General features: G+C 37.3%; 1 protein-coding gene across 1 annotated transcript in view; it reads right to left on the bottom strand.

The window, feature by feature from the left end:
- The window catches only part of LOC134541992 (lachesin-like), a 559,697-nt gene that overhangs the window by 471,558 nt on the left and 67,854 nt on the right, over positions 1-20,285 (bottom strand). The window contains exon 2 of the mRNA XM_063385770.1: positions 19,836-19,898. The gene's annotated coding sequence lies outside the window, so the exon portion shown is untranslated. The remainder of the gene's footprint in view (positions 1-19,835; positions 19,899-20,285) is intronic.

Below are 20,285 nucleotides of genomic sequence, written 5' to 3' on the forward strand. Positions count from 1 at the left end.
TGAATAGAAATGGCATGACTCATTAAGTAAAAAATTCTTCATGCAGAGATAGATTTTTCACAAATAATCAGGAGCACTCGGAGAAAACCATCAGATGTCTAGCCAGGAATAATCAGAAACACTTGGAGAAAACCATAAGATGTCTAGTCAGGTATAATCAGGAGCACACGGAGAAAACCATCAATATATTAACAAGAATAATCAGAAGCACTCGGAGAAAATCACCATAATATTATCAATAATAATCGGAAGCACACGGAGAAAATCACCATAATATTGACAAGAATAATCGGAAGCACACGGAGAAAACCACCACAAGTTTTCTTTGATATCATAAAAATACAGAAAAAAAAATTTAATAAATAACAAAAAAATTAATAAAAAATTTTAAATGACAAAATAAAATACAAAAAATACATAAACAGATTCTGCTAGCTTGTGAACTTCTCATTGTTGAGCAAAGATATAGTTCTAGTACAAGCCAGAATTTTATGTATTTTTTGTATTTTATTTTGTCATTTAAATTTTTTTATTAATTTTTTTGTTATTTATTAAATTATTTTTCTGTATTTTTATGATATCAAAGAAAACTTGTGGTGGTTTTCTCCGTGTGCTTCCGATTATTCTTGTCAATATTATGGTGATTTTCTCCGTGTGCTTCCGATTATTATTGATAATATTATGGTGATTTTCTCCGAGTGCTTCTGATTATTCTTGTTAATATATTGATGGTTTTCTCCTAGTGCTCCTGATTATACCTGACTAGACATCTTATGGTTTTCTCCAAGTGTTTCTGATTATTCCTGGCTAGACATCTGATGGTTTTCTCCGAGTGCTCCTGATTATTTGTGAAAAATCTATCTCTGCATGAAGAATTTTTTACTTAATGAGTCATGCCATTTCTATTCAGAATTAGATTTAATAAGTGAAATTCTGTCAATAAATCACCACTTACAATATTTTTATCAGGTGGATTTAAAAAATAATAACCTTACTCAGACAAATAATATGCTTTGAGACAGCTGATAAGCATTAACATGAAGGACAAACTGTATTGTTCTTGGTGTCTAAGACAGGTAATTTTATTCAGAGTTTCGTATAAATTTCCGAAGTCATATTATCAAATCAACACTTAAAAAATATTTTAACAGGTGGAAATCACACAAAAACCAAAGTTCATTAATCAGACGATCACTACGTCATGAAACAACTGAGAAACGCTATCACACACGAAGATTTCCCTTCCCCTTGAGTTCTAGCGAAGCCTCCCTTCTGTTGCGATCGTAAGGGAGCATCCTGCATCCCACACAAAACATTGACTGCTTATACAGACAACTGATACATGATGGTTGCTAATATGAGAATAGATTATCTTGTGATTCCTGCTAGACCATGATATTATTCACTAATTTTTAAATAAGGTCAATGTTCTTCCTCTTGAGATCTAGGGAGGTACACCTTTTTCAAGAGATCGTGAGTGAGCATTCCATAACCTACAACCAACTTTGTTTGCTTTTACAACATAACATATGAGGAAATATGAAGGTGGGTAGTAAAACTGCGTGGAACATGATTTTTTTTTTTCAAAATGAGAGAAAAAAAAAATCTTTTTTCGTAAATAATTGATAAATGTTCATACATAAAAATACGAAGTACCTAAGAAATACTTTTAGTTGCTATTCAACCATTATGGAGTACGTACAGATTAGTGAAGGTACGATACACAAATATCGATCTCGATCTGTAGGACATTGTACATACTGTAGCAAATAATTTGATAACATCTATAATGCTCGTAGACATGAAAAGAACGAATGTGTTAAAAGCTCATACCGTCAATTACTAATTTGTGGCAAGTGTGGAAGACGGTTGACACGAAGAGATAATTTAAAAAGACATGATAAAACTTGTAAAGCCAAGCTCGTGCAGGAGATAAAGTACGTAGATGGAGACGCTATGCTCGGGGACAGTATGTCTTACAATAAAATTGATCTACCTAGTCTTAAAAGCGATTGTGTTAAAATATCTCCAGGTTTTGAGGAAGGAAATAGCTTAACTGGTGTTGAAGATATAAGTAAGGTAGAAGATAATGAAAGTAACATCTCCAGAAAAAGTGACAAGTCGTCTTATAGTAGACTTCTACGGACTTTGGAATATTTTTTTTGGAAAATTAGCAAGTAAGCTTGATGCCAATGATGGTACTCCAATGTCAAAAAATTCGAAATACTGGGATATGCAAGATGAAGATGTCAGTGTGTTTGATAAAGATGTGAACATCACCGATGATGTTGATACAAATTATCATAATCATTATTACGATTTTCAGAATATGTTCAGCAAACATTCGAAGAAGATGGTGGCATCAAGTGAAATTGATTATATATCGTGGAAAGACCCGAACGTGTTAACGAACAGGTTGCGACTTTTACTTGTTTCGCAAGATGACGAAATTGTATCAGTTATCAAAGAAACGTGGACTATTCTTGATGAACTTAGAATTTCAGGGTATATATAATAAGTTAGTAATGTGTATTGACTGATGAAATTTTATACTTTTGTATTATAATTTTAAAAATTATTATTAAAATGTGTCGTTATTCCTGCCCTAATAAAGTTCATGTGTTTGCTACTTTAAAGAATTGAGTTGCGGATGACTATTTTAATATATATCTATGTGTGTGTGTGTGTGTGTGTGTGTGTGTGTGTGTGTGTGTGTGGGTGGGTGTTGGAAAGTTTACATTTTATTTTATGTAGATGAAGGAAAATGAGTGTTGAAGAAGGAAAGAGTATGTAAAATTGAGTGTCGATGACGGAAAATGAGTGTTGAATTGAGTGTCGATGACGGTAAATGAGTGTTGAATTGAGTGTCGATGACGGAAAATGAGTGACGAATTGAGTTTCGATGATGGAAAATGAGTGTAGAATTAACTTGCATCCAGCACTGAGTATGTGTAGCTCGGTTCTGAAGGTTCAATGGGTCCCTGGTCCTATATAAATTTAAACTTTGCTAACATGTTCACTGTCAATCTTATTTAACTAGCCATCGGTATGCTGTTAAATGACTGGATGTATATAAATACTAGGTTGTTAATTGACTTCATTTAGTTTTTGTGTGCTGAGTGTAGACTGATGAAAATAAGTGAGGAGCTTAATGTAGAATGGACTTGTGTTGATGGATATGTTGGTGTCCTACTGTATGTGCATAAATCGAATGCTAGTGGTCTGATAATATTTTGGGTTATTTACGAAGATATTTATCGATGTGTGCTATATAAAGCATAAAAGTGTATAGTAAACTTATAGAGTAGGTCTCTTGTTTCGGAGACTTTTGTCATAAGGCTTAACAAGGATCGACTCTGAAGGCTTTGAAGATGTATGGTACTGGACATGTCTTGGCTGTAGCTATATCAACACTGAAGGTCCTCTGAACTGTAGATGAGAGGTACAAAAATAATTGACTTTAGACCTAGCCCGGTATCGTATAAATTATTTTAGAAATGTGTTGTAGACATTTGGAGTCAGTTGGAGGTTATGTGTAGCTGTACATAATAAAATTTAAATTTGAGTAGTTGAAACTATGTTTGGTTTCTGAAAGTTCCATTGTTCAGAGACTCTTAATCCTTCTAGTAAGTCTAAATAAACCGTGTATGTAGGATGAGAGATTAGTTGTTTCAATATATAATTTAAACTTTTAATCCTTGAAATTCCTAATTTTTTTTTTTTAGTAATAACAATGGATGATGTATTGACTCGAGTATTATAGTAATTGGTTCTTGATTTGACTAGCGTATTATTCAAACCGGTGCATGTATATAAGCGAGTCCTAGACAGCAGGTCGCTCAGTTTGTTACTGGCGACGACGACGGTGTAAGGATCACCTAGTTTGATTCTTCTGGTGCATAAGACGCGTAATTACCTGTTCTTGTGAACTTGATGGCATCATTACCATCTAAAACGACGAACTTGATGGATGTTGTACCATCGACTACGGGAACCCTGACGTCAGCTATGGCGGAGAATGTGCATATCCCGTCGGCAACGACGACGACGTCATCACAAGAGGAGACTTCAACAGTCGTGATACCGTCAGCAGGAGAGACTTTAATGCCGGTGGTGCTGGCTACACAGGAAAACTCTACGAACTTCGTTTCGTCCTCGCTGGAAACTTCAATGACTGGTGATTCAAGAACGACTAACGAACATCGGTGCTGTTACTGTGACAAAAGTTTTAAATACCGTCAACATGCAAGAAGACATGAAAATCATGTCTGTAGAAGAAACGCTAATCGTGTGTCATTTCCATGTGACCCGTGTGGTGTACATTTCACAAACAAAAGTAATTTGATTAGGCATTGTAAAAGCAAAGTTCATTTGCAAGTTGTACATCGGGGAAGCGATGGTAATTGCGATGAATATCTGTATGAGTGCTGCTACTGTGGTAAACGATTTGAACGACTACGAAGTACACGCATCCATGAAAAGCATGGCTGCAGAAGAAATCTTGATCGTGTAAAATTTCTGTGTGAGAAGTGCGGTATACAGGTTACACGAAAATTTTACTTGAAAAAACATTATAAAATTTGTAAAGGAAGGTCTCTAGCATAATTTCAGGCCCTCTAAGGTGTTACACTCCTGAACTGATGTATCGTGATCTGTATGAATTATTTGTATTTTGTCATTCTTAATACGAACTATAATAATTTATTTTAATAAAAATGACTGTCGCACGGACTGAGAAATGTATACGATATTTATACCATGTCAGATTTTATTGTGTATAAATGTACAATTTTAAATAAATTATAGAATTAAAGAATTTTTTATTTATTTTTCCCTAACCTACATCGTTTATCTTAATGCAATAAACTACATGTGACACGTAATTTTGGTCGAATTTGTAATGCGCGCTATGTCTTGTTTGTTTGTATTATTTTTTTTACCAATAATGATGAAGACTGTTTTTTTTTTGCTAGAATTATTTTTGTCTGAGAATGCCATCTGTATTCTTAAGATTTTTATGGGAGATGTTTTGGTAAAGTGCTGGTACAGGTAATACCGTAGCATTAGAGCAAATCTGACTAAGAACTTGATTTATTATTTTTGAGAAATAATTTATTACTTCCTGAAATAAAACTAACAGACTTGTGGGAAATTTATGGTCTTAAATCGTAACCTGTCATATATCGGTGTACACTACGGAGGTGATATTAAAAAATTAAAGAATGATTATCAATTGACCACACTTCGGGGTACTCTGGTGCACTGGCTGGGCTGTAACAGTAAGATTCTGGATACTTGGTAAGCGATTATTCGTCCGAATTACTCACACATTTGTACCGATTACTAACATGAATTTAGGGTTCACGAAAAAAATGTATACTAGCCAGGGTCATGATTTGAAGTATTTTGCCGCTTATAATTATCAGCGTAAGGAGTATGCTATGTAGGAATCGACTCCTCTCGTATATGTGCTACACATTTATTTTTGTAGGTAGCAAGATATACATTCTTAGGCTGATTTTCTGCTCTGGTTCAGTGATGTATACTTTGAAGTGGTTCCGTCAAGTACTTTACATGAGCTTGATTACGATTTCACTGGAGTTTTACGTGCACTGAGTTGGAAGGCTAGCGGCGTGATGTATGCATGTCTCGAGCAAAACATATGAGTGTCGCAGCATTCTGCAAGCTTGCAACTCCCGCGCGAGGGGTCAATGTTCATTTGCAGGTGATGGTAGGCATGTCTCGATCGAGAAGTCTCTGCCTCTATCCTTGAGAATTTTTTTTTAGGTTAACGTGCTTGAATTTATGTACTTTTGACTAGTCGTACGTGAATAAGTTTAAATTCGTATGCATTGGAACATATTTTTCTACATGAGCTAAGAGAAATACATAGATGCTACATTGACTGAGATAGGTATCGAACACATGGTTCTTACCCTATGAGTGACTAGCACTTGTTTGTCCCATCTCCTCTAACCCTTGTTTACTTTGTGATATAGATGGAACATGGTTGTTTTCAGAGAGATGATGGTTAAAATGTCTTGGACAAAGTGTCCTTTGTAGAAATTACTATGTGTGGTAATTATTTTAGTTGAAAAGATAATTTAATAAAACATGTAAAACTAACGTGAAGGTTTTTTTATGTGTAAACAAGTCATCGATAGGATGGATTTTTATGTAGAAATGGTTGTATACCACATCTCTTGAAGAACACTGCATGGTATATATAATGAAAGACTCTTGGGCTCAAGAAACTAAAATATAGGTGGAAAGGATGATGCGGTTCCTAAGATTAAATGAAAGGAACTTTGTTGATTTTTTTTCTATATACTAAGATGATTTAATTGGGTTTGGGATGATGGGTTGAAGGATTAAATAATAAAACTGGACACATAGGCTTTTAAAGAAAAAGAGAATGGAGCTCACAAGATCATAGATTGCGGGTAAATCACTGACAACTGAAATGTGGAAACGATATCATAAAATGAGTGATATTGATGCAGCTCATGGCAATATTGATGACAGCTACGAAGATGATGTCTTTACGTCTGTGATAGTGACACGGACGCGGAGATTTTAAGACAAATAATATTATTAATATAGAAATGATGGAAGCCGTAGCACGACGATCGTGACGAGAAACAAATATTGAAGGATGCTGATGGTTTCGGGAAGACTGAAACTAATGGAAGTATCAACACCTTGAAAAGTGAAAATACACTCAAGCCTATATTTAGCAGATACTCCATACTTTGTAAAAATAATGGACTCCTAAAAAGGAAGCATGAAGGCGATGCAGACACTTCGACATCGACGATAACGAGTTCTTATGCGGTAATCTGGGTGAAGACGATGCCTTCTACGGTGATTGCTACAGTGACTCTGAAGCTGGCGACGTGATCTAAGACTGTGATGCAGAACCTAAAGCTGACAAGACCGATGAACGTGGTGGTGTCCTGAGACCGAAGCGATGGAAACGTCGTGATGTAATAAATAAATCTGATCAAGCTTGAGATGATCACTGGCTCGATGATGAAAGTAACCCTGAGGTTGGTGTTAAAACGGAGGACAGCAGAGATCATAATATTTATAATAAACGTGCAAGGAAGATGGTGGCAGAAGAGATTGATTCCACATCATGGAAAGATCCAAACATATTGGTTGACCGGCTAAAACTGATGGTGGCATCTGTTCGTAGAGGACACTACTCGCATATCGTGGAAGTATCGACCATACTTAAAGAGCTTCGGAACGCTGGCTACTTACAATAATCATTTGATTAACTGTCATGTGTGTACTAATGAAAAATAAAATGAATTATTTATATTTTAAAAAAGTATGATTTATTTCTTGTATCCTGATTTCCAAATAAGTCTGTGTTTCCGCTACTGTATGTGTGATCGTTCCGTTTCCTGTGTGTACTGTGTGTACGTTCCGATTTCCTGTGTGTACATTTCGTTTTCCTGTTTGTACATTTCGTTTTCCTGTTTGTACATTTCGTTTTCCTGTTTGTACATTTCGTTTTCCTGTTTGTACATTTCGTTTTCCTGTTTGTACATTTCGTTTTCCTGTTTGTACATTTCGTTTTCCTGTTTGTACATTTCGTTTTCCTGTTTGTACATTTCGTTTTCCTGTTTGTACATTTCGTTTTCCTGTTTGTACATTTCGTTTTCCTGTTTGTACATTTCGTTTTCCTGTGTGTACATTTTGTTTTCCTGTTTGTACATTTCGTTTTCCTGTTTGTACATTTCGTTTTCCTGTGTGTACATTTCGTTTTCCTGTTTGTACATTTCGTTTTCCTGTTTGTACTGTGTGTATGTACCGATTTCCTGTGTGTACTTTTCGTTTTCCTGTGTGTAAATTCCATTTTCCTGTGTGTCGGTGTGTTCATTCCGTTTCCTGTTTGTGCTGTGTGTACATTCCGTTTTTTTTTTCTGTTTTTTTCTTCTATGGTTGAATGTGTTTCCTTTGTTTAATGTACGTAGTAAAAATTTTTAATTGCTGTATATTGTGTGTATGTCCGGAGCGGTGTCTTCGACGCAGCGCTCTCTGCCGCGTCCAACGGAGGAATGATGGTAGATTTCCCCCTCCATGTGGCCCTGGTGGAGGCGGGGCTAGCGCTTCCGCCGGTGAGCGGACATGCACGCTTGCAAATTTTTCCCTCCTCCCCTGCTCCACTCCCACCTCGTGCTGGTACCTCGTCACGGTTGAGCGATCTCTCGCCGCCTCTGTGCTGGCTTTTTGAAAAAATTATTCAGTATCTAATATGAAAGATTTTTCATTAAACTTGAAATATTGAATTTTTTTATAAATGTAGAAAATTTTTATTTTAAGTATCACTTTTTATACATGTAACGCATTATTATTTTAATTATCAACTTTTTTATAAATGTAACACATTAGTGTTATTTCAAGTATCAGCTTTTTTTTATAAATGTAAATAACTTTTAAATTGTAAATTTTTTCCCTGCTACTTTTTTTTATAACTAATAGTATTTAAAGTGAAACAAGAATATTTAATATTTTTTTTTTAACTTTAATTTAGTATAGTGATTGCGGATTAATATAACATACACACATAAATTGGATTTATTTTATTTCCAACAATTCCCCGTCTGGTACCGGACGATTACAGAGGACGCATTACAATGATGAAGTGTAGTTCATTACATATAGTTCTGATTGTATATTTTCTTTATAGTCTTACACACCACATATAAATTTTTATGGGTGATAAAAAATATAACACGTAATTTTGAGTCACTGATGATTATGATTATTTAGTTCACACTTGATTCAAATAAAAAGTTTTGATATAGCCACGGAACAATAACTGACGCAACAGGAGTGACAAAACTTGAACACTGTAAATATTTCACGCTATACTTGTCGTCACGCAGATCATTGTTCTTCTGTGGACTCTGGTATGGAGCGATGACTATCAGTACACTTCGACACGGGATGATGATGAGGTAGCGATGACGACGGTGTAGACATTGCAGAACTTGACATTCGGCGTGATGCAATTGAAGATAGTGGCGTTAATGGTCTCGACGGTGTGGGAGATGACAAAGATGGAGATCCGTCACGAGATGTACCAGGCTCTCGGGCAGCACCGGCAATGGTTGTGTGGGACAATGTCGCCTCACGTGATGGTCCATGGTTCACGAACTGACGAGAGCCCGCCTCTCCAAACACTTGACGGGCAGACTCCACTGGTGAGAGGACACGATCGGGGGATCGACCCCGTGGCTCGTCTCGCGACCAGCGACGTCCCTGTCGTCTGCAGCACTCGATGTCATACCAGTTGTGAAGGTATGTTTCCTCATCCTCTGCTTCACTTGGTATGTCCTCTAAGGGTATGGTCCTAATACACCACAAGCTGTTGAAATCAATGACATGGCGCGAAGACATAATAACCGCACGAGCCCTTCAAATTTCTTCTTAGCTTACAAATTTAACTGAAGGGTGTGAAGCGGTAGAGTCTACACAGTAGAAAGCTGCAGGATGTGTACCAATGATGGTTAACGTAGGTGGTGTTGTGAATAAACCCGTCACACTGTTCCTTCCAACTAATTACTGCCTCCGGATCGGTGTTGCGCCGCAACTCGCACCTTACTGAGGAGTAGTCTGGTTCCGAGCTTATAGTTTCAGTCGCTGATGCAGCCTTAAGTGCTTCGAATGTTGTAGGGAATGTACTGTCAGGTCTTAGATATTGGACGACACAATCTATCTTGTTGCAGGATGTCTCGATGATGTCCGGAGCCTCCTCGTCACAATCACTGGTCCAGTGATGACCGAAGTTGCAGACCTCTAGTTGGAAGTATCCATCCTTGGTGATGTAGTTCACACGGCGGAATCCCGGCGTTACTTCCGCGTACTTTGCAGACTGATCGAACGGCATTTGCTTGAATTTGTAGCAGTAGCTGTATACCCACTCGACTATTTGTTGACTGCTGTGTCTAGGATGTTGACCTCAATTTATACCGATAGGACACCACTTATTACGTGAAAAAAACAAAAATCCGTCTCCTCGACACGATGTAAGTACTCGGCGTCGACGGACGTCTCCGCGGCAAGAAGTAAGTACTCGACGTCGACGGAGGAGGAACTGCAGGTAACTGAAGGCTCCCGGGTCCTGCGGCCGGTATTTATACTTTAAAAGGTAGAATAGGGGTGAGGAGGAGGGTAGGGGTGGGAATGACGTTAAGGTGAGGGAGGGAGTGGTGGAGGAGGGTGACTATTACGATGAAAAAATAATAATAAATTAAAAAAGGGGAGGGGTTGGTCGTCATGTGCGAGAAAAATAATTTTTTTAGGAAGGGGGGGGGGAAGTGTAAGTTCGTATATGCGTTGGTAAGAAGTGGTGGGGGTCAGTCTGCTAGCACCCACCATTGAGGAAGGAGCCTGTCGCCATTTTTAATTTTTTTTGACCTCGTCGGGTTCGAACCGAGGACTCCAAACTCCGTGTCGTAAAAATATATTTTTTATAAATATTTTATTAAAATTTTATTAAATTAATTTTTTTATAATTTTTAAAAAAAATTTCGTTTAAATCGGATAATAAATAAAAAAGTTAAAGATGGCGACCGTAACGGAAATTGCAGCGGTGACGTCATCATTCAAAAAGGCGGAAAACACATCACCGGAATTTTCGAGAACACAATGACGTCATCCAAAATGGCGGACCCAAGATGGCGGATCCAAAATGGCCGCCGGGGTCAAGGTCAAAGGTCAAGGTCACAACCATCCAAGATGGCCGCCGTGACGTCACAATCCAATATGGCGGTCAACACCACAGAGACCACAGCCAGAAGCCGTGCGCCAGTATGCCCTATCCTATACTACTGTCCATGTATGTGTTTACCTTTGTTTAGAACGAAGCATGGAACTCGGAAGTCGAAATATGGCGTAGTTTCAACAAAGATTCAGTTATTTGAAGTTACGAATAATTCTACGTTGATCTGTGTTGAATTCTCCGTTGGAAAGTCAGTAAATTTGCTGCGAATCGTAGGAGTGTACGCTCGGAACCGCGAACTGCCTGGTCCGTCTTGGCCACACCGCGGTTTCCTTTTTGCGACGATGGCCGGGCCAGTCTGTCTGAGCCCGATCACCCGCCTAGGCCTAGGCCAGTAGTAATTTCAGGAAATTCTGAATTCGTATCCGCGTCGTCCATTGTCCCGCCGCTAGGCCGCGCGGAGAGACCATTTTCTTGTCGACACACACGTTCCATAATTCTTCCCTTCGTACCCTTCCACGTAACATTATTTGTCATTTCTGTCGTGCAGACTTTCTGTGTGCCATAATGTTTTATAAGTCTACATCCTTCGGAGTACCTTAATTTCTCAAAAGCATGCCATAATCAAGTTATGGCACACAAAAACAATCGGTCGTCCCGATAAAAAGCAGGGTAGAACCACAGTCCTGCCAAGTACTGCGGATTTCCCGTATTTGCGACTGATTTATACCTCCGGTTGCAGGATTACAGAGTGGTATTTATTTGCCACGGAAACACAGAAACGTGATGACACGTCCGCAAATCCATCAGGTTTTCATGCGAAACATCTCGTGCAAATAACTGGAATTGCGTTGTTTCATCTATGGCACAATAACTTCAATAAAATCTGTTTTGGTAACACTCACAAGGGGATCACCAAGTATGGTACAAACGTATTTTAATAGGTCTTATATATGTTGTGGAGGGAGGCATCCAGAGTACTAAGCTAAAAGGGTTTTGTCCAATGCGCCTTAGTTTTCGCGAAAATGGCGGTTAAAGTTTTATACTTACGTTTTACACCGGTACATTTTCCGTCGCGCCAGGCGAGCCAGCCTAGCCTAGTTTGTAAGGCTCTTGCTGGAGCATGTTATTTTCTTGGCTGTTGTGTTATTTTGTAACTATGTATTTGACTGCTGAAATAAATGAATTTAAAACTAAAAAAAAACTTGCCTAGCAGCCGGCCGGTCAAAGTTCGCTTCCTGCTCATAGAAATTTTTTTTGTTGATTATTTCATAATTTTTTAAAAATTCTTATTTTAACGCTGAAATAAATAGTTAAAAATATTTTATATTTGCGGGATGTATTTTTTCAATCATACTTTGGCAACGATTGCTACCTGATTTTGCCGTTCCCAACCTTTCTTTTAATAATTGCTCTTATGCTGTAGTTACGGTAGGCGAGTCCTAATGGGATTCTAATCTTTAAATGGGAAATGAATGGTCAGGAAGAAATGAACTATAATACATCATTCTCTCATTGTTAGCTATATTTAATGCTATTCAATGTGATTTTAATACACTTCTAGTACGAATTAAATGCATAGGTACTAAATATATGTTTTAATGTTACACAATTTTTTGTTCCTGTGTACTTATTTAAAAAAAATTAATGGCTATATAGTTTCATTATTACGTATGTTTTTGTTATTTTATACAGTATAATAACTGTTGTGTATGCCTTGTGGTCGGCCTCACTGGAACCAGATCCGCCCAAACTTCACTCGGGCGAGGCAGGGTCATCTGGGTGCAGGGTCGAATAAAGGGCGGTCGGTGTGTGCTGGTTTAGGGTTGGAGCGGGGGAGAAAGACAGGGGGGACGCATGTAGGTCAACACCGGTACCCGCGCGCCCTAAATGTCGCATTAACCAGCCCGAGAGCATGCTTAACGCCTCGTATCTGCCCCGAGCCGCAGGTGTGCGCGCACACACGTCACGTGACACAGAACGCAGGTCTGCAGCATGTGCCTGCGAAAAAGGGACGTTAAAGTTTGGGATAGAAGCATGAAAGAAAAAAAAAATTGAATTAGTTTTAATATTTTCATATTTACTTTAACACGGTATTTTCAACACAGCGACAGCGAGGACATTATGAAATGGCACATACAGCTGTGTACAATGAAGGGGAAATTTGCGAGATGAATCGACTACGGCCTGTGGCCCCCATCCGACTGCTTTTTGTTCGTCATCGCCACGGAGCTAGCCAAGATATTTAAAACTTGACTCCATCCATCCGTCAGAATATTTTCCCCAAGTAAGTGCTAGCAAAAATCAGTGTTCCTCTCTCTCTCTCGAGACTTATTTTGTTGTTAGTAGAGTAAATTGGGGGCTTCTGCCGCAATGTATTTCTTATTGGACACCGGATTGATGGCATGATGGTATATTGGCTAGGCAGTCTTAAGGATTCGGCCATGTACGGGCTATCCCATCGCTCGTTGCTTATGAGCGGGAGGTCGTCGGCCATCTTAGAAAACTCCACATCTGCCATCTTTGAATCTGCTATTTAGAAAATCCATAATTATTAAGCTAGAAATATATTAAAAAATAATCTTAAAATTAGACACTTATTAATTTACTGATTAATTCAATAGATTTCTGTCCTTCTTTAGATCCTTGCTCGGTACAAAAATAAAGAAACTTTATGAAATATACACTTATTTTATAAAAGTGGCTTAAATTTCTCGTACACCAGCCGCCAGTAAGCTTCCGATGCCATCTTGGCCGCAGTCTTGGAAATTAGGAATTATTAAAGTATAAAATCGGGGAAATATCTAAAATCATAAAAAAAATCATCAATTAATTTACTGATTGAGTAAATCGATTTCCATTCTAGATTAAATCCCGATATGACGGAGGCTACGAGCTATTGTAATTTTACCTTAAAGACCGTCGAATTTTCTCGGACTACTTTCAAACCCCATGGAAAACTAAAATTCAAGATGACTGGCCTGGGACTGGCTGCACCCAAATGCAAATCCACGTCGAAACGCACTAGTCACCACTTTGTGGAAATACATAGTTTCATCTTCCTTAGCTTGGAGGAATTGGGCTGCTCAAAATCTTACGCATTTGCGGTTATGTAGGATGATGCGGTGTGGTAGTATCTGTCTTTCTCATCACTTCATTCTATTTTCGTCTCTAATTTACTTGACGATGCAATCAACCCTAATTTATTAAGATTACTCACATTATTTTCCAAACGATACAGAACCCAAATTTCTAGGAAAAAGTAATGAGACTAAGGAGTCATAAAAATAATCTGTATAAAGAATTACAAAAAAATGTAAAAGCGCAGTTTTTCTAACTTCCAGGCACATCAATTACACAGGTCTACAACCAAAATTTTGATTTGATAAAAGTGGCTAATCTTTATGTTTTTGAGTGTGCTGAAACCGAAAATGATGTCCGGTTATCTCCATCACGTAGTTTTTTTTTCAAAACCATATAAAATAGTAGCAGGTGTGTAGCATACCTATATGTATATAATAGACTTGGAAAGTGTAGTGTTTGTTCTCCCTTGAACGTATGGCAAGATGTTAAAAACAATAACATAAAATGACGTTACACACAATAAAATATACTAAAATAATCAATAAGTAATAAATTCTAATATCACTCACCCTTAGTAGGTATTCTAGGCTTGAAGCTCCTGGCACATGTACAGACAGGAACTGCGATAAAAGGACACAATCGGCTGACAGTTTTTAGGTTTTCCCATGTTGAACAATTCTAAATATATAAGTCCATACACATATCAGAGTGGAAGAGTACACAATCATTTCACTAAAAACATTTTATTTTTTCTTGGAATGTTCTGCATGTGCGCCTCCGTGTATAGGACGCTTCAGATGATTCACGATGTAGCATCCAACAATAGTCCGCTAGCATATTCACATTCCATCTACCTTGATATCTACGTTCCACCTACCTTGATGTCTTGGTGGAACCGTTCACCTTGTTCTTCACTGACGTTCCCCAAGTTTCCCGGAAAATAGTTCACATGCGAGTGTAAGAAGTGAACCTTTAGACTCATCCTGCAACCTTGTTGTTCAAACACATGCAACATGCGTTCCACGATACTTCTGTAGTTCGGATCCTTCACGTTACCAAGGAACTACTTTACAACCTCCTTGAAACCATTCCAGGCTTCCTTCTCCTTCTCATCCATGCCAGAACAAATTGTGCATCTGCGAAAAGTTTTCTGATGTCTGGACCTACAAAGATCCCTTCTTTCAGTTTGGCGTCACTTAAACCAGGAAACACGGAGCATAAGTACTTGAAACACGCACCTGCTTGATTGAGAGACTTACCGAATTGTTTCATAAACCCGAGCTTTATGTGTAGAGGAGGTAGCAGGATTTTGTCAGAAGGAACCAAACTGTCTTTAATGACATTCTTTTCGCCTGGCAACTGAGAATCTCTTGGTGACCAGTAATTTTTTTCCAGTGGGAATTTCTGTCACGGATATCCCATAAGCACAAAAAACAAGGAAAATTTGTGTACCCAGATTGTTGACCTAACAGCATGGTGATTACTTTTAAGTCTCCACAGATCAACCACTTATTCTCATTATAACGAATTCTGTAGAGAAGTAAAGCGAAATTTTCGTATGTTTCTTTTGTGACACTCTTTGAGTGTCCCTCCCTTGTTTCCTTTTTCTCTTTGTGTTTTTGTTTGTTGACGGATTATGCGCGCGGTTGGTGGACGCGTTCCTTTTCTGTATGCAAATGCCGGTTTTTGTTGAGGCTCCTGCCTGGTGGCGCCGCACGGCGGTAAGTTTGGTAATCCCTGAGGAGTTGTGGTTTTTACGCGCGCGGCTTTGGGTTGGCAACTGTGTGGTCAGCTGTGGGAGAAGTGGTTTCTCTGGCGACTGCTGGGAGAAGTGGTTGGTCTTGTCGCCTCGGCCGCTTTGGGTGTGACGAGGTGCAGGTGTTGTGAAGGGAGTTGAAAAAGGGGCGTGAGAGAGGCTAGTCTTGCCATGAAAAATTGGAGGGAGTACCGGCCTAGTTTCAGGAAACAATGGTTAATATGGGTTGGCTGTTGAACTTTTTATGTAGAAGGGTGATCTACGAGTATCATTACGGAAACGTGTTGATGGAGTCCGAGATTGTGCAGCCTTTTTTGTTTTGAAATACTATAATACGGATCTACGCAATACGTTTTGCTACCGTGTGTGTTGGTAATGTTAGAGAATAGGTCTGAGTTGCGGTGCTCCAGTTAAGGGGTCTACGAGCGTACATCCCGTGCATCTGCTACGAGATTATATGTCCAGTTTATTGTGAAATTTTTCCAAGAACAGTTCGGTAACGAAGATTATGCTAGGGGCACGGAGAAGTCTAATGGGCCGATTGAAGACAAGAAGGGATGTCCTAAATTTGTCCGCAGTCTTCTGACAACAGGACTGTGGCGTGAGGAAAGCGAAATCTACTGAAGCATGCAAGATACTTCACTCTTCGAGTTGGTGCTCGTAGTTTTTGTGCAAACAGCAGTAAATTGCAGGATGCAATTTTAAGGCTGTTCGTCTTTGTAGAGGCTTCTAGAAAACTGTAAGTGTTGGACGTCTGGTTTATTCTTGCTTTTTGTGTTGGGATTATTCGTCGTAATAATATAATATATATTTTTTTGTAGACTTGGTTATTCTCTTAGGGTTTTCTACCGTTGCTTATTGGACGAGGTATTCGTTGTTTTTCCTTTGTGGGGATTTTTCGATGGGGCGTCTGATATGCATTTAATGGTGTTATTTTCACTTGAATTTTTTATTTATTTTTTTTGGAAAATATTGAGCAATTCAGGGTACACCACAGTAAATCAGTATCTTTTTATGCACATTGCGAATTGAATTTATAATTTGTAATTCTGATAACGTCGCTATCTAATACTGTCTTATGCGTGGTAAATGAAGGGTTTGTGCTGTGAAATGCAATTATTTTTATATATATTTTATATATATTTTTAATGATAAATATTTTATCATATTTTTATATTATTTATTTGCTGGTTATCTGGTGAACATTTATCAGTCCTGCGTAGAGGAGGATGGATAGTAAATATAATACGAGTATTTTGTAAATCCTGGCCGATGAGTACAAACTTATAAACTGTGGTGTAAATTTATTTTGTGCGCTAGAGATTTTTGAGGCACAAATGAATTTTTTTGAGGTTTATTTCACTAAACCGTTATTCTTATTTATTACCATATGTTAGATATTATTCCTATTGGTTGTTTTTGGTTAATGTTGAATGTCACAGATAGTCGATTCTATTATTTTGCCTTTTTGAAACTTAGTACTGTGTTATATAAATAGTAATTTTTTATAAAATTTGATTTAAAATTACCAGCTGAGATTAGTAAATATATTTATAATAATATTGTAATTTTGTTTTGTATATTAATTCTGTGGGGATCAAGGGAATTGTTTTAGGGGTGCACCCAGGGGAGTTTATGAGTGAAGTCACTGATGGGTATGGTTTTGTTTTTTGAAGCTAATGCATGTGAATGCAGTAGAGCCGCCTAGATCCTCTCAGAGTTTAATGCCCTTGGCACCTTTTTTTTGGGTGTTAATGCTTTTATTATGCATGCATATTGTTGGTTTTTCCCTTTTAAATTTTTTCTATCTAATTGTTTGGTATTGTAATTTGTTGTGGAAGCGGAAGTTGTTGACGTTGATTTTTATTTGGCCAATTACAACTAGCATCACACTCTATTCCTTTTCTTTCTTACAACGCCACCTCCCTTTACCTTTTAATTTTTGATAAGCTCTGGGGGTTTTCACTTTTAAATGTACTGAATGGCCAACCGGAAGAGAGGCATAATGTATTGCCATTGTGTAATAAAACGGCCTTCAGACTTTTTCAAAGAGTCAATGAATAAACGCCATTGATTTGAGCCATATTGTATACCAAATTGGACCATCAGTCCAGGAATGTCTTTACAGTACACAAGATTTTCATCCTGTGCAAAGTAAGGCACAAAAACTGTTTTGCGATGTCGATACCATGAAAAAAGATGTACCGGGAGCTAAGTAACCGAGCAGCATCTTTCGAAAGGCCCAGATCTCGCACTAAATCGTTCAACTCCTGTTGTGAAAAAAGCTGTGGTTTGTTATCTGAACTGTCTGGTTAGAAATCACTGTTTGATTCATACTTTTCTATGTTGGAAGCTTCCCCCTCTATTTCCCAATAAAGGCTGTCCAAGTCATCAGGAGGCTGAGAAACTGGCAATCCCGGACCGTGTGGTACCCGACGACTAGCAGATTCAAGATTAGGGTAGTTAATGAGCTTCTGGTTTTTGGAATTATAACCTTGAACATCACAGGTACAAAAGTAACGGTCATCCCCATGGTTTTTTTGCTCCCTCCACATCATTGGGATGGCAAATCTAAACGATTTTGCTTCTCGTTTGTACCACAAGCGAAGTTTTTCTATGCAGCTATGGCATACTTTGTGAGGAGTCACACTTTTTCTTGATCACCTATTCTTAACCCGAAATATGCATAATATACCTTCTTGACGAAAACGTTTATATTTCGTTGGTATTTGTTGATTGTGTACTCACTACAGATAAAACAGAAGTAGTCTTGGACTGGTAACACAACGACGATGAGACATCTTTGACAATTCCAGTTTGAAACGCACAAACTTTTGTAACCACTTGCACGCAGCTACGTGTATTCACTTCACTAACACAACTCAACTGGCTGACTGTGAGAATGAGCAGCCAAATGGGCTCCAAAGTCCAAATATAACAAGTTTAAACAGGTTTAGCTTCCAACACTGACTGATGAGGACAGACAAAAAGTACGTTCCTGTCTGTACAGGGTGTGCCTGGAGCTGCATGCCTGTACCACCCACTGCGATAGAGTAATGCAATGTAGAAAATGTTTAATGACAAAAATAATAGTAGTTACAAGTGTAAAAACTACAATTTTTTGACACTTTATATATACATTCATTTTAATTAGCAGCATTTACGGAAAAAACATAACTACTAGTTACAAGTTAACGAAATACACCATATTATTATTTTTATTTATGTTTATTCATATTTATTTATTTATTTAATTATTTACTCCCTTATATATCATTTAATTTATCAATTAAATTAATTATAGTTATAAACAATCTGACACAAGTGAATTTATTCATGTATGTATGCATGCATGCATGCTATACAACTGCTATTATGTTATATGGTTTTGAAAACAAACGGTATGTGATGGAGAAAAATTGATTTCATTTTCAGTTTCAGCACACCCTAAATTATAAAGATAAGCCACTTTCATAAAATAAAAATTAAAAAAAAATTATTGTAGACTTGTGTTATCATTAAAAATTGCTTACTGCGTGACCGGGTCAGCATTTCAACAAATTTTAAACGTGTTAAACAAAACACAGGTTACAGATTCTAAAAAATAATTAACGTCATATATAAACAGCAGCGAGATGATCTAGTCATCAAGAAAATAAAAAATTCACGTTTCAGTTTTTATTTTAATGTATTTGTGAATATTTTTGGTATGTCTAGGCTATAACATTTATCAGGTTTACTTTGCATGTACCTAGTTAGTAAAGATGTAAGTGGTTAAGTGTAAGACAAGGCGGTACGCCTTAACTTCGCCACTTAAAATAAGGTAATAAATAAATAGTATTTGCAAACAACTTAATAATAAAAACGTTACAATAAGTTTCAGAGTTCATATTCGTATTTAGTACTTTACATATGTTTAACTTTCTTATTGCAAGAGAAATTGGAGCGATATTTATCGTACTAAATGCTGATTTTGAGATGTCCTTATGTTACTCTTTTTTCTTACTAAATACATACCCGTAGTTCCGTAACTGGTATAGTAATAATTACTGAAAATTCTTAATACTTGGCAGTACAATGAAGGCTTATGAAACAACACATTTCCAGTAAAACTAATTAATTTCTAACACCATATATATTTAAATTCCCTCATACGACTCTACCATTTTTGTGTCGATTTATTAATTCGTATTGATTAAATATTTTAATAAACTGAAACAGTCTATGTAAAATCGTGAGAAGTATGTAACAGCATACCCAGGTTTTATGCAGTTTCTTCAGATAAAAGTCCAGTGGCCATGGAGGTGAGGCTTGCTGTCTCTGAAACAAAGAAAATTAATAAAGAAAATTAATAACATTTCGAAGGAAGAAATGTCTAAAGTCTTAAGCATAAAATACCCCGAAGGAAAATTTTGTAGTAACATACCTGATAAATGCAAACTAAGAAATTTAAAAGAGCCAACATTTCACGTTAGTGAAATTTTTGTTCTGCATTATGAAAATATAAAGTAGAAAATAAAAAGAAGCTGAAAGAACAGTGATGTTATCCAAATATAATTAAAATTATTATTAACTGAGGAATGTACTCGACAAGCACAAGCTTCAAATGAAAAAGTTAGTTAGGTAAAAACTACAAGTTTCTCTATCGGATATGCGGGTGAAGTAATGGGAAGTAGTATGTATATACATAAAAGCGAAAATCCACAC

Source organism: Bacillus rossius (genome assembly GCF_032445375.1).
Source record: "Bacillus rossius redtenbacheri isolate Brsri chromosome 4 unlocalized genomic scaffold, Brsri_v3 Brsri_v3_scf4_2, whole genome shotgun sequence".
NCBI lineage: Eukaryota > Metazoa > Arthropoda > Insecta > Phasmatodea > Bacillidae > Bacillus > Bacillus rossius.